This window comes from Varroa destructor, unplaced genomic scaffold (genome assembly GCF_002443255.2).
Source record: "Varroa destructor unplaced genomic scaffold, Vdes_3.0 BEIS01000003.1, whole genome shotgun sequence".
NCBI lineage: Eukaryota > Metazoa > Arthropoda > Arachnida > Mesostigmata > Varroidae > Varroa > Varroa destructor.
Window position 1 is genome coordinate 38,750,309 of NW_019211456.1, and position 14,933 is coordinate 38,765,241.

Sequence of the window (14,933 nt, forward strand, 5' to 3'; positions counted from 1 at the left end):
TTTTTTCAACCCGCATCGTCCTTGGTTTCACCTTCGAACGCATGTGGGCCCGACAGAGACGGCCGGCGTTTACGATCAAAACGAATAGCGAAAAGATGAAAGAGAAAATGATAAAATAGACGGCGTAGCTTTCATGGATTTTGGATACCTCCGATCGACATTACTACACTAGACTGAATCGTATGATACTGTTTTGTTGAATACTCTCTATAGTGTAATAGTAATATCGTAAGAATATCGTTTCATAAGGGTTTCAAGTTGTTTATTGTCGATAACAAATTTCCGTACCCGATGCAATTTGTTGGACGCCAACCTCAATGGGGATAAATGATCAATACAGCGAAGTGTATGCAACGGGCACGATAATCGTCATCATCGTTATCCCTCTGTTAATTGTGGGAATGTCATCTTTGTTTCTCTAATTTCGTTCTATTTCTGTGAAATATCCAGTTCGTAAGAAACTCGTCTGCCCCTCGCTTGATAGCTTTTCCAGACCATACAGAAATAGGAATAAGAGAGAATGGTATACATCACGTGATTGTCTTTCATTATGTTGTATCTTTAATGGCGTTGCTGCGCCTTTTTGTGTGGTGTGCTAATGCGTATTTGCCCAGTCAGGCCTGCAAGGGCATTGGTCAACAACGTCGCCCCTATATCCAAAGCCGCTTCTCAGGTTTTTTGTCATGGGAGAGCACGCCAAGCTTGGTCTAGCCGATCACAGCGGCCGGGTCTCTGTGTTCCTAGCACAGCCGTACTGCTGCCAACGTCTGTATCGGGGACGCTATATAAATCGGTGGGGTGATACCTGTAAGGCCGAATGTAAACTGTTGCCTGATAGCAGGAAAAAACAGAAGGGACTTGAGCGACGTGTGGTGACTCACGGGATATTAGAAGTGACAATAGAAGAGGGCAGCCCATGCACACGAACCGTGTTTTCCTTATCGACGGTCGTTGGAACGACAACCGGATCTACCCACATTGCTTGTTTACCATATGCATGCCACAGGCACAAGGTCTAAAGATACGCGCCTGGCAGTATTAAACAATATTAATGTATAATTGGTACATTGATACGAAGGGAATATTTAATTTTCTTTGCTAAATTTAGGCTAAATAGATGTCATTTAGCGAAGTATTATTAGCTATGAGAACCAGCTTCATTTGCTATTAGAAAGGAACCAGTTGCAGGAACAGTAATATGACCCATTCATATTTTTCCCACTCCGGTTCCTATTGACAACACAAATATAGAGAATACGGTGCCTAATCAGATATTGACAAGACAAGCACAGACCAAATTTTTCGTCTGCCAATCAATCGCTATATTGTGATTTTCGGCGCAGGCAAAATTTTAGCTAGCTAACTAAAATTGCGCCTAGTTTCTACCAAGGCTCATAATATCTGAAATACAAGTATTAAAATTTCTATTGTGTTATAGTAGTTGGCTATGAACGGCTGGTGCTTAACAACATTCGTCGACGATGGCCGCACCTTGGCTAGTTCGGGTTGGTTTGGTGGTCAATTGTGACGAGCAAAATAACCCAGCGACAGCAAAAATAGCCAACGATTGAGTAGCGAAATCTTCACATCTGCTTCTGCACCGAGCCAGTAATGTCCAATGCGAGACAGCAGGCGGGTGGAAACAACAGCTGCCCGGCTTGATCGCATCTCCTCCTCTCTAGATATGGCCCGAAGCACAGGCGTGTACCACCAGCAGAGACGAAGCGACACTCCGGAGAAAAAACCACTTTCAAGGCGCCGTCATCCCTTAAGCCTTGGTTCGCCGCCCCGTTAAATCCGAACATGACGCCCCGTTAAACATCACGTGCCCTTTCTTCCCTCGAGACAATCATCGAATGCTGCTTTCAGTGGCAACGGGTCATTCGCGTCATTGAGTTGGTCCGCTGGTTGGCCAATTGGGCAGGGGACTGCCGTCACCGTCGATGTACTTACTACCACGCAATAGAGTGGCTGAAATCATAAATTTTCGCCACTACAACTACGTTATTGAATAGATATATCGCCTGACATAGACACTTACAAAAACGTTTAAGTAATCGCGGCTACTTTTCTATGCTTTACTCTATTTTTTTGGGCTTTTTAGTAACCTAGAATGAGAAAAATATATATAGCCTGCATTTGTAACGAGCCGGTTTTCTCCGCGTTAGTCAGTACCTTGATAAATCGCTGCAATGCGTTTGCGTGTATAACGTAAATTCTTAATTTATACGTTTAGCAGAATTAAGAACCGCTGCTGTGGCAAAAGTTGAATAAATTCCGTCCGGTTTGGCGGCCCCATTAAAAGAGACTATTATTTAAATGAATCTTGTATATGGTTACTAGTACAACGTGAAACGACTGGGTTTATTGCATAAGAAAAGAAGACAGGTAGCACGGGTAGTAACAGTGAGTAGTGCGAGCATTAAAAAAAAAAAACGCTATTTCCGTGATAAACGTGTAATAACGAGTTCCCAATTCACAATTAGTACCTTAACACCCATATGTTGGAACGAGAAATAATCAAAATTTATACGGAAACGCCAGGATAGCTTGGGATACGAGACACATCGCAAAATAAAATACATTTTTTGCGTTGTACTTGTTTCAAATGCCATTGAACAGAGGCGAAAAATTAAGCGGACGGCCATATGAGCAAACGTCCTGAATTACAAATTTATCCACAGTTTTAAGGTCCTGTAGTCTCTTAGGGGATATGGACTTTATTAAAGCTTACCATATAGATGCCATGAAATCGTAAAGATAGTTCACAAAAATTAATTTGTTTGAGCGCCACATCTTATTTACCAGGGAGTATTTATACTTGCTATCTGAATTAACTAAATGAACATCGATTCAGAAAAACCGGACTACATGCAATAACAAATCATTAACATTTTGCATTAAGTTCGTAGCGATACCTGAAGTTCTTTTTACTCTTATAGCCCCCCAGTCTGACTTAAACTACAAGTTCTAAGAACTCTATGCTCATTTGCATAGAAAATATCTAGACATAAATAGACAAAGGACTGGAATGAATCAGGGTCAACGATTAAAAATTATGAGGAGAAAATCATTAGACGAAGTGAAAATTTCTACTTACTAAATCGCACGAAACGTAGCCTTATAGCCTCATCATCGCTCGTAAGGCCGCATAAATGTGTAGCCCTCCTCTTAGTAAAAGTATAATTTTTAGAAAATATTTTCGGTTTGCTATTTAAGTTGTTACATAAATCACTTGCAGCGATTGTCGTGAGCCGGCACATCTAAGGAATCAGTAGGCGCATATTGACGAATAGTCCCGAAGGACGTCAACGCTATCTTAACCTTCTAGGACTACTCGACGTTATGCTAATTTATTTGATTCGGAGAGTGGCTGGTAAGATGCTTAGCAATCTACAAATTTTCTAGATATCTACGTAGAACTTGAGCGCCTTATGCGTCCAACGTTATTACAGTGAATATAGCGGGCTTACGGACGAATACTGTGTAGGCCAAAATCGTTCCATAAAACCTTTTTCTCTATACACCATCGTTATAGAACTAGAAATGCTATAATGAAAAACAATAAACGACAGATATATTTGGTCCACATAATGGGTCAAAAAAGTGCAGGAACAAAATCATAATAAGGCGGGTAAGGAATTTTTTGTGCTATAGCGCCTATTATAGACAAAGAGCAAGACCAAAAAAAGAACGAGGTATGGATATTTAGTATGAGATAGCTGTCACTCGTTCGCCAGATTGTAACAAGAGGTTCTTGAGGCTAGCCACTGGCCTTAATACCTCACCACTTATAGTGGAAACGGCAGCCAGAGCGGAAGCAACAGTCGCTGCGACGGGAACTGCAATAGCACAAATCAGCCGATGAGGCAATTGGCCAATTGTGGGGTCTTGGTGGCGTCCCATCGTCGGGGTGCCGTCCTGCGTCCAGGTCGTCGGTCCTGAACAGCAAATCAAGGCAACAACCAGTGTAGAACTGCAGTCTATCAGCCAGCAACGGCCTCCATTGACGCTTCTACAGCTACGGCTGCCACCGCCAACGAAGAAGGACGCCTAATAGTTCTCTGTGCGGATGACAAAGTAGATTACTTGATGTCAGAAGCACGTCGACGACAAGGAAAAGTCTGCTTCTCGCCCGCATCGACGGCTCTGATTGGCCTTGAGCAGCACCAAAGGAAGGAATAGCAGTGGCGGCATCCCTATAGTAGCGAGGACCCTCGAACCAGTAGAGGTACCTAGAGTAACAGTCACAGCGAAGCACCTCACTAGAACTGCTGCTGCTGCAGTAGCTATGACCTGAAATATCCGTGATCAAGGCAAGTTGAGCGTGCCTTCTCTGCTTCCCACGAAGTCTCTTGCTGCCGTTTTTCCCGATTCACTAGTCTCTACATACTTTTCCTCAATATACTACGAGCTGATTTCTGCGGCTAGCTGGCATCAGCGGCGCTGGCAGTAGGGACCTCTTCGGTTGATTCTAATGATATGACTAACCCTATAGAGAATTGCCTCTGCCGGCCACCAACAGGCCAAGCCGTGGTTGGCTACTAGGAGGTGTCTATATGTGTGTATACGTATAAGTATACAGATGGCTGGCGTTCACTGGAGTTTTCGCAGATTCGTCGTTGCCGAGAGCCGCAACGGAGATCCCGAAGCCTACGGAAGTAACTGTTGTTTCCGCGCTGCCCTTATCGATAATACCAATGAAGCTATACGGCAAATTGGATGCCAAATCGAAAGAAGTGCAGATACAAAAGCTGCCTATCGACAGCCTGTTTCTCTGACGGTCCAACTATATGATATCGCACAGGGCCCGGAAAAGCCAGAAAAACGACCTTTTCGTGGATAGACAATCCGGCATGAACGCCCGTATCTATCGGTAGGGGTGCAGTGGAGACTTGTTCAGAGCCGCTAAGCAGACGCCGCTGTCGCCGTTATAAATTAACCGTCGCCACTTCCCTATTCAACTTTTTATCTGTTGCATGACTACAGGAAACAGCATGTACTTTACTATAGTGCTACGTCAATCGATTAGAAGTGGCTTCATTCACCGACTGTTCCAAGGAAACTGCATTACCAGCTAGGAAATTCTCTCGCATTCTATGGACGCATTTAACTCGAATGTTATGGAAGTACAAACAATTTATTCTGCTCGAAAAAAAGGCTTCCAAGATACAGCTTTGACACAACTGTTTTACAGTCTATTATTCTATAAAGAATAACTTTGAAGTTTTAAAGTAAAATAACTTGACAAGACTTCTATCAAGTTTCATGAACTTGTTTGCTTGCTACCTATATTTACGCGACTATTTGGTTTATATTACTGCAGGAACGTGAGCTAAAATGCCCTGAGACAATACCGAGCAAACCGTTCGTATGACAGATCCATTCGAAGCACCAAGAGAGGAAAAATTGTGTATAGACGGGAATGAGAGTGCCTTTACCTTCCATGAAGGCAGCAAAATCGATTGATGATACTGCCGTCTTAACTGTGCATTTTGTCCAGCACAGCCGTTCTGTTGCTTTCCCCTCTCCTTTCTGGGTTCCATTCCCCCTGGCTGGGCTAAATTAGGCTGAGGACAAAGTCCGGCGGAAATTGCCATTATCAGCTGTTCACTACATCGAAAGGAGTTAGTTTGGCTGGTAACGTCGACGTGGCCGTCCAGAACGGAACAGTATTATCTGTTCGGTGTATCCGAAGGGCAAGCAAAAAAGAACGGTAGGCACACGCAGCAGAAGTGTCTCCAAACTCCTCTATTCATCGGATGAAAGGTGTGCATTGTTAGGATAATAGGAAACGAAACCTTGATCAGGTAAATCGATGCAAAACGAATGTAATGCGAGTAGAAACTCCTTGCGGATGAAGGCTTTTTGCTGAATAAATACGAAGCTAAAGAATCGTTTGCTGACCTCCGTTGTCCAGTGAAGTTGTGCAGGAACAAATGTCTTAGATAAGCCTGCAAAAGGGCTACGTCTCTTTGACATGTAAAAAAAAAAGAGAAGAAATTTCTGAACATTTCTAGATTAAAATAATAATTTGTTCGAACTGTATCTTATCAGTAGTGGACAAGCTCTCCTGGTTTCAGAGTTACACTCTTGGTTAATCAGCCAGTAAAATTAGATTGGTCATTCTTTAGGCATAACGGTCCCATGCGCCCTGACCTGTCTTCTCGAACTCAAAATTGCTTATCGACTGGAGTCATAAGTTCCGATCTCCTGAAGATATAACTAGACACCATCTATAATTTTTTTAAGCGCGACAATCTCCATTTTGATTCATTCACTTTCTGTTTCACGATTGCCACAAAATTACATGAAGTCTATAAAAGGCGATTTTTTCCAATACGCTTTTTTGGATGTATTTGGGAACTATGCTTCTGTTATATTATTAATCCTAATGGATTCTCTTGCAAACAATAGTAATAATGGACTTTGAAGTGCTATTTACTGTTATGCTTCAATCAGCTACGTGTCTTCAATTATTGGAGACTTCACACGGCGAACTGCAAATCAGTATTGACCATGACATTAAATGACCTTCAATCGTAGATAGAAACTGCTGCATTGACTGCAACCGGACAGTATTTACCTTTTGCCATACATTGACGATGACGTCGTTTCGGAAGTATGGAATGAAAAAATCTCAGTGGTCTAAATTTGTTCCCGGCGTTTTTGACTCATGTCTGATAGCCGGCTTTGTGCCGGCCTACGATATGAGCAGCTATCTGCCTTCCCGAGTGATTCGATAGAAGAGACATAATCAGAGCAACAGCTGAAGCAGAAAATGAAGTGAATATGTACGGGCTTTCGGAGACGGAGGCGACTTTTGCTTCACCTCCTGCTCACTGTTATAACCTTAGATTTTTTTTTTGGTATAGAACGCTTTGGAAAGGAAAGAGCGACTTTTATTGCAGGATAGAACAGCTCCGATTTGCTAGCCTTTGTATCAGCCATTGGGTCGGTGCTATCCTGCAACTCAGGCTTCATCCTTGGTCTCAATGCGATAGAGTAAATTTCAACCACAGTTGTAGTCGTAGACGAAAAGTATGGCTCATCATCATACGCGGAGAGCACGCGTTGTCGTAATCTGAATAAAACACATCTGATAGCTAAAGAGAGAAGTTAGCGTCGCTTTAAACGGCACACTTATTCGAAGTATGCTTACGTGCTATGGTATATAATTGCAGAAAATATACCGTCGACCGCAGTCGAACGAATTTCAAGTGTGTGAGCTTGAGGTTAATGAGTAGAGCAAATCTATTAAATGGCCGGAGTTTTAAAAACCACCATCGTCGCCTCATCTATAGGAAGCTTTAATATATGACTGCAATGCTACTTCAGTTGGCTTGCGGCTTGGGTGTTCCACTTCTGTATGGCATGGACAGAAAATTATGTCAGCAGAATTTCCATAGCGATTTAAACGTGAAAAAATTAACCCGATTCTTACTGGCGTTAAGCTCAAGCACTTGAATAAAGGAGATGCTGTGGGCAAAGAACAACATGTCAGCAAGCCTCCTAATATAAACACCTGTATGGGCTTTCCTTAGACCATCAGGTTCAGTTTGTAGTAGTTCATACGTGTCCTCGTACGAATATCTGTGCAATAAATATAAAACTCGATGCAGTATGCTTGCATATAATAGCATATTAAGTGTCTTTATATGACACGATTGGGAAATTAAACAGATTTATCCTACTAGGTCAAAGTACCTGTTAACGTTGTGTTACTATGCGTGCGTGTTTCTGTAGGGGCAAGTGGAGTCATGAAAAAAGCAATGTCGCTTTGTTAAAGGCACCATTAAAGTCTCGTTCACGCTCGCTCCATCTGTGTAAGTCCTCATGCAAGGTTTGCCACACATACGTACGCAAACTTATAGAAGGTAGCATATGATATAGATATGGGCACAAAGCCTGTATAAACTTAGAAAATTAGACCAAATATAGCACCCGTTCATACTTTACTATGCTATACTTATAACATATTTGTCGCAAAACGGAGAGATTATTGAACCCCAAATATCGCAATGGCTGCAGCGACTACATGTTACTTACTCTACGACAACGATGTGTGTACGTATACTATATGCTGACTTGTACACTTTTGTTCATTTTAATCGTCGTAGTAAAACTAACAGCAATGGCCGTAATAGGCTTGCCCCATTCTGGCGACACAGATCGCGGCGTACGCTACAGATACGGTAGCTTCAACGGCCGATTTAAACGCCAAGTCGTCGCTGACTTGCGACATACACACATATGGTTATCAGCTTAGCAGGACTTAACAGTACATTACCGGGTGCAGGTCCATGCACACCGATTTGCTTCTGGCCGATACCGTTTGCTAATGATCTCACAGGGAACTAATAATTGAAGCGTCAGGCTACATCCGGCAACGACCATGGATGGGGTGGGTCGCTGCATGCTTGCTCGCGTAGAGGACGGTGGTTGAGACGCGCGCGATGAGTGACTGCTTACAAGAACAAACATTGGTGTGGGCTGGCTGAAGTTTGCTCGCTCTTTAACAGCAGCATAACGCCGTCATCAGTTCAATTAGTCAGTGTAAGCAAACCCCCCAAGCACAGCATGGGGGGTTTGCGGTCACCGGCAAATCGGACGGATAGCAACGGGCGGTTCTTGGAAAATTAGCTTAACTATAAGCGGGTTCATATTCTGCCAATGAACGATCTGCAGTAGAATGCTTACCCCATTCTCAACTTGGTTACCTAACCTATCTCTCCAGCGGCCCGGGAATGCCAGCCTGACGCCGAAAGCGGATTACATAACAAGATGTGACCACGATTACATAACGTAAAAAGCCCCTTCACATATCTGTGCCCAAAGAATACAAACTAAAGAACAAAGTGGAGCGCACACTCACATGCGATGTCTGCCCATTGAAAAACATTCAAGGGGCAGACAAAAAAAAAGAAACACAGAGCTATACTCAGATAGATACAGAAACACGGAGTGACAAGCAAGTCAGCGCCGCCAGGCCATTTTCAACATAAACCTTGCGCATAAGACATACACGTACAGCTACTTAATATGCGCATAAAGCCAACATGGACAACCCATAATCCTACATCAACCAAAAGATGGCTCGCCACTGCCTGGCCGTGAATGATCCTGCTGCCGTCCGACAAGAGTATTTCTGTGCAAGTTGTATGCAAGCAGGCAAATCCTTTGCTCGACACTATGATCGCTTCATGGGAGCGTTATGTGACACTTAGTTTGAAGCAGCAAACAAATCCAAGAATCGATACGTTGACGCTGGTTGAATCAAGCAGGCGCCGCGGCGATAAAACCAGCAGCAACCGGCCAGGCTAATTTTGCTAGCCACTCGGGCAGTTTAGCGACTGTCCTCGTTATATCGCTAACGTATCTATTGGAATCGTTCTCGGATAATGCTTCGAGCAAGAGAGAAAAGGGGCCAGGGATCTTCACACTGAGAAAAATTCGACTAAGAAGGCAAAACGCTGTTGAGCAGCTTCTAGCGATTTCCAGATATGTTGCTGATACAAGTCGGTATCTGTGTGATGCGTAGCAGGAACAAATACGAAGTTGGGAAAATGAACAGTCTCTTCAGTCTGCACCGACTGTTTGTGGAAGCTGCTGCTGTAGCCAAAATAAGTCACCATTCTTCTAAGCGGCGGCAGGCCATTTGCAGTGTATTAGTCTTCGGACCTCGCGCGGGCCCTCTGCGGGTTTGCGTACAGGAGGCGCCAGGGCAAGGGATTCTACGATGCGCCCCCCAGGCCGTCCCGGGATTTAAGGCGAGTGCAGCAGCAGGAATAGCGAAGTAGCTACCACTGCCTTTAGCTAGTTCAGAATAGAATAATTACATGGCGCTACCAGGCCGGCTGGTTGACTGGCGACTGATGTGTGGCTGTCCGTGCGCCAGCGCGTGCATGAACGGCTGCCCCTACTCCCACGTGCAGGAGATCCGAATCAGACGGACAGGCGGACGGGCCGAGGCACGGGTAGGAAATAGCATAGCCTCGTACAAGCAGCTCAATACGTCCGCCTAGAAGAATGGTGGACGGGAGGAGAGTCTGCCTGAGAGACGCCTATCCATCAGCATTTAGTTGGAAGGCATTGACAATCGAACGCTAAGTTAGCTTCGAAGTAATGAGAATCGCTATCCGCTATTCGCTGTGCTGTGCTGTCCCTGGTTCGAATTGCAGCAGAGGGTCCGTTACTGCCAGGCGAAATCACACAAGGGGTAAGGCCCCCGAAAAATCACCCGATTAAAAAGTAAACGACCTCTGAGCAGCACAACTAGCATGACCAACGTAGTCCCTGTGTTTGAGAAGGGCGGAAGGAACACAGGGAGTCGTAGAGGCTTCAGCCTGAGCTCGGGAAGAGTCAATTCTGTTCGGGAAACCCCATTAACCGATGAAGCTGCCTGCATCACAGCAGACTACCAGATAACATTACGTCTCTAATCTCAGTGCCGCCTTCTTTTCAGCAATTTAACTCAAATGTGTCCTTTCCAGCCGTCCCCGGGGATGATGCCCCTCATGGAGTCGAATTTCCTCTTCGACGCAGATGCTTTCCGGTATCGCTTATGTTTGGCGCTGCCTAAACAGTCTGAACGATCTTGCTACTGCTTGGGCCGCGCAGGTTGTCAATGCCTATAGTAGCCGTCGAGCAGAAAAAGGCAGGATCGAACCCTTCATTTTTCAGAAATTCATTTAGTGAATATCGGTGCGCCTCTAAAGCCCCGTAAAATGAGCTACCGCAATGCGCGATATACACAAGCAATTTTTCCTGGCAATTACCAGGCGATCTATAATAATCGAATGTGCCCTGCTGTAAAAGAGGTTCTATGAAAAGCCGTAAATTAAGTGTAATTTTTCAAATCTCAGCTACGAAGGCTCGCAGATGGCACGTATTCTTCATATTTATCATAACACGAAAAAACTGCGAAACGAACGACACCAGCACAAAGATAGTATACATAGATTTTACGCACTTGAGCCTTTCATAAAATTTGTTCAACAGAAAACAATTATCAATTATACTTAATTAAACATGTAAACCTTTCTTTTTGCCATTACTAGTGTACCATCTATTTTTCCTCAGGCCCATAAACAGGCCAAATATAACTTTGTAAGATTATACTGGGAACACTATGGCTCAAGTCGGCTTGTTTGTTAATATCAGCGCGATTGTGGTACAACTGTTAGCTTCGAGGACATCGCGCATAATCAGATAGGTGGCTGCGTTTATATATTGATAAAAAAATTCAGGACAAAATCGTTCTAGCTGCTTGGGTTATCTTCACTAGAATGTTACATCTTGTCAGGCTGATTGAAAATTACGACAGCCCTAAGCGTGAAATGCAAAAGCTTATGTCACTCAATGAGAGCGGGGCATTGGCGGCGCAGGTAGGCCGCTGTCGGTATCTGGCCGGCTAAGTCTGGGTGTCTGTCTGCCAGTGTGTGTATGTGTGCGTATAAACTAATTTGCAAAAACGCTCCTCCCCAATATAACCTCAGCGGACCTCAGCCTGTCACATGGTTGCGAATTCGGCCTTCGAGTTCGTTCTCGTTCGTGGCCCCAGGGGCGACTATAGAGCACCTACAATGACTACTAGTGCGGAGCTCTTCAAAATCTTAAGAGCTCTCTCCAGATAAGTACTCTCCCCTGTGAAACAAACCATAGAAAGTAAGTGTAGTGTGACTAGTTAGGTATCTAATCTTTAGTTCGACTGGAACATCACACTTTGATGGGGTGCTCGCGCGAGGAACGAGGATCGTATATGCACAGCTACGCTAACCAGTCAGAACGGCCGGCAGAAAGCAGTAGTAGTCACACCACAGTAACGTTCGGTCACAGGGACGCGGCGGTATCTGTCCTCCTGAAAAATGCAACAGCTTCTGAAGGTCGCGTTAGCGGCATTACGGTAAAAGCTAACACAGTGCATGCGCAGCAACGGGGAGATAAAAGGTATATGAGGTAAGAAATGGAGCGCGAGGGATCCTTGAAGCGAACCTCTATAACATGTGTATGATATTGTTCCTATCAATACAGATTTTAGAGGCGTAACACGCATATCACCCTCCCTTGTCTGCGTTATACCGGCTTCACGCACGATCGTGAGGAGGTTCAAAATGGCATTGTATGTGCTGCCATCCGCGATCAGTATGACACAACAGATAACAAAATGTACCAGCATATATATATATATGGAGTTCCAAGCAACTATACAGTATTTGATCGTATCAGCTGGTGAAAACTTGCTCGAATATAGCTTAGGTGGAGTGGTGTGATTCGACCGTAGATGAAAGCGGCAACGGCTAACGGCGTAAGTGACAGTCGTCGCATAATGCAATCAACGACGGTTACGCTCAAATGGCCGCTCACGTCTGGCCTTGACGCGAAATTATTATAAGTATTCGGCTGGCCAGATATAAAATTCATACCGAACTCACATTGCACATCAGCGAACGCATCGACAGGAAAAGGCAGCTTCAGCCCCACGGCCAGCGTCTCCGACGTCACTTACCATCAGCAAAACAGAGTCTGTCTGGTCACACAGACACTCATACAAAGCCGAAGCTGACGGTGAAAGCAGCTTCGGCGACGGGGTCGGTTGAGGCGATTGATGTTGCTGCTAAAGGAGGTAGCCGCTCTGATCTTAATAAAAGTATTTACAACGTGGTCTAACCAATCCCCTCTGGGCCGACCTGCTACTGCCCAACTTTTCTATGCACCCGCTTGCTTATTTGCCATAGCCCTGCTCGCAGCTCTCACGTGAGAGAGGCATTAGGGTGTGGTGTTTGTGAGCTGGCATAAACTGGGAAACATCCATTATACTCCTTGCTTGTACTATTTTGTCTCTTTTTACGCTAGGTATAGGACCGCTTATTTCTGCCGGCCTGGTCTGTCTGTGCTCAGATCTTCATTCGCTGGCATTCTATACAGGCACCGAAATGATCAGCTGCGCTGAGATATGCCTTTAGGTGAACGGACCTGGTACAGTACTCTGACTACTAGATTATTGTTGATGTTATCGCTGCCACTGGCGCGCTGTGTAGGGAGTTCTCTACATTGAGAGACTTCACACGCGATGGTCAAGCGGTTTGCGTTACCGCTAGCGAGAGCGGGCGTGAACGAAGGCATTGAAATAGTCGTGTGGAGCCTCGACGTCGTCCGCGAGCGGCTAGTGCCTGCGGCTGACGAAAACAGCGAAGGTCGTCAAAAATCTAGCGTTGGCAACCTGTAGGCGTGATGAGAAAATTACACCCGCACGCCAAAATGTACAAATGAGAAATTACAGGTTGATGGGGATTCGAGCATAAGGGGTGACGGCTCAGATTCGTTCGGATTCGCGATGGCCCCGACCTTACACGCAGCCGCGGTCGCCGCTGCTGCTCGGTAAAAAGAAGGCGCGGGTAGGAGAGTATTACCATGACGAGGGCGGCGGTGGCGGCGACGCCGAAGAGAAGAAGTGGCTCGTGCTTTTTCACCAAAACCACGAGGTATTTTCCATCTTTTGCCTGGCGAGGCCATAGAAATGTTTCATTCAGTTCCAGAAAAGCATTTCGCACAGTTTAGCTTCTCCTAACGAGTGAGGCGTGAAGCAACACAGGTAAAAAAAGGTCCTATACCTGCGGTCCTATACCTACATACAAATCACAAAGAAAAAATCCTAAGATGATTATAGCTAAATCGCAGTGTGATTATGTACCGGAATGGTTATCTTAGTTGAGCTGTCGTCTAGGCCCGGTTAGCGTCGAGAGGCGGCACTAGATAGAAATATATCGCTTCTGACATTACGTTTTGTCAACACTTTGTACTTGTAAACGTAAATGTGGAAGAGTACCTGTAGTTTCTCTGAATGAGCTCTATGAAATTCACCGCACCTTAATTCGCTAATAAACAGCTAGAAAACGATAAAACCTGAAATCTTTATTAATATTATCGTAATATTTATATTGCAGCTATTACCAGTGACAACGACGATACTGACAAAGAAATTATAGCGATGACGATATTTTAAAAGCGGGAACGCCGGTAGAAAAAAGTTGGAATGAAGAATCGGTAAATTTTGGCGAAAACACCATTAATTTTCTATGCTAGATCACATATACGCGTCATGGTCTTCAAAGCACTTAAGCGGATAGTGGCTGACCTTATATGAGCCGTTGAATAGTTGCATAAATTTTCCTTCTAAATCCATATGCGAATGTCTTCAATTCGAAGCAGAAAAACATAAGAATCTACGGCATGGCAGAAAACACTCATAATATATACATATAACCCGTGTGTTTCCGAAGCTCGGCCTATAAATCTCTGCATGTTTCGTCTTATGACAGATCGCGACCTTTTTTCTTTCTGCTTGGTCGTGTACGGAAAATTAAGTTTAGATGATACATTTCGTGCGGCTGACCGCAGATGCTGAGCTTAACAGTAGGTTAGGTGTTACAGGTAAATAAATATAGGTGTAGAACTGTCTATTTAAGCCATAGTCAAAGCTTCGTATCAATTGTCAGACATCAGCAACGCTAAAAACCTGTATTCTATTTACGCGTAAATGTTGGACGATTAATCGATGTTCTAGATGAGGAAACGAGGAAACGCCTGGCTGTCTTTTAATTCGCACACGTACACCAACGTCTGCGTTACGTCCTTTACATAGACTTCCTATGCATTCGTATCGTGTTGCATAGTTCGTCACGTTACGACCTCACACAACAACTATTTATCGTATACGAAATCAATTGCGCATTGCGGTCCGTTTATGAGTAGGCACAGCGTAAATTTGACAGGAAAATCAAACTAGTCAATTGAAAATAGCTTTTCTTTGATAACCTACAGCTGTTGACGACCTTATTTCGATTCCGCCAACCACACCTCGACTGCTACTGCAGCCCTCGTTAACGGGTCGTCTTCCAAATGCCTTTGAAAATCGGTTGAACTTTCGCTTG

The 14,933-nt window shown here is 44.4% G+C and overlaps 1 protein-coding gene across 1 annotated transcript in view; it reads left to right on the plus strand.

Annotated features, from left to right (window-relative positions):
• LOC111246347 (glutamate receptor ionotropic, kainate 2-like) overlaps positions 1-14,933 on the plus strand; it is a 294,379-nt gene that overhangs the window by 107,401 nt on the left and 172,045 nt on the right. The window lies entirely within an intron of this gene.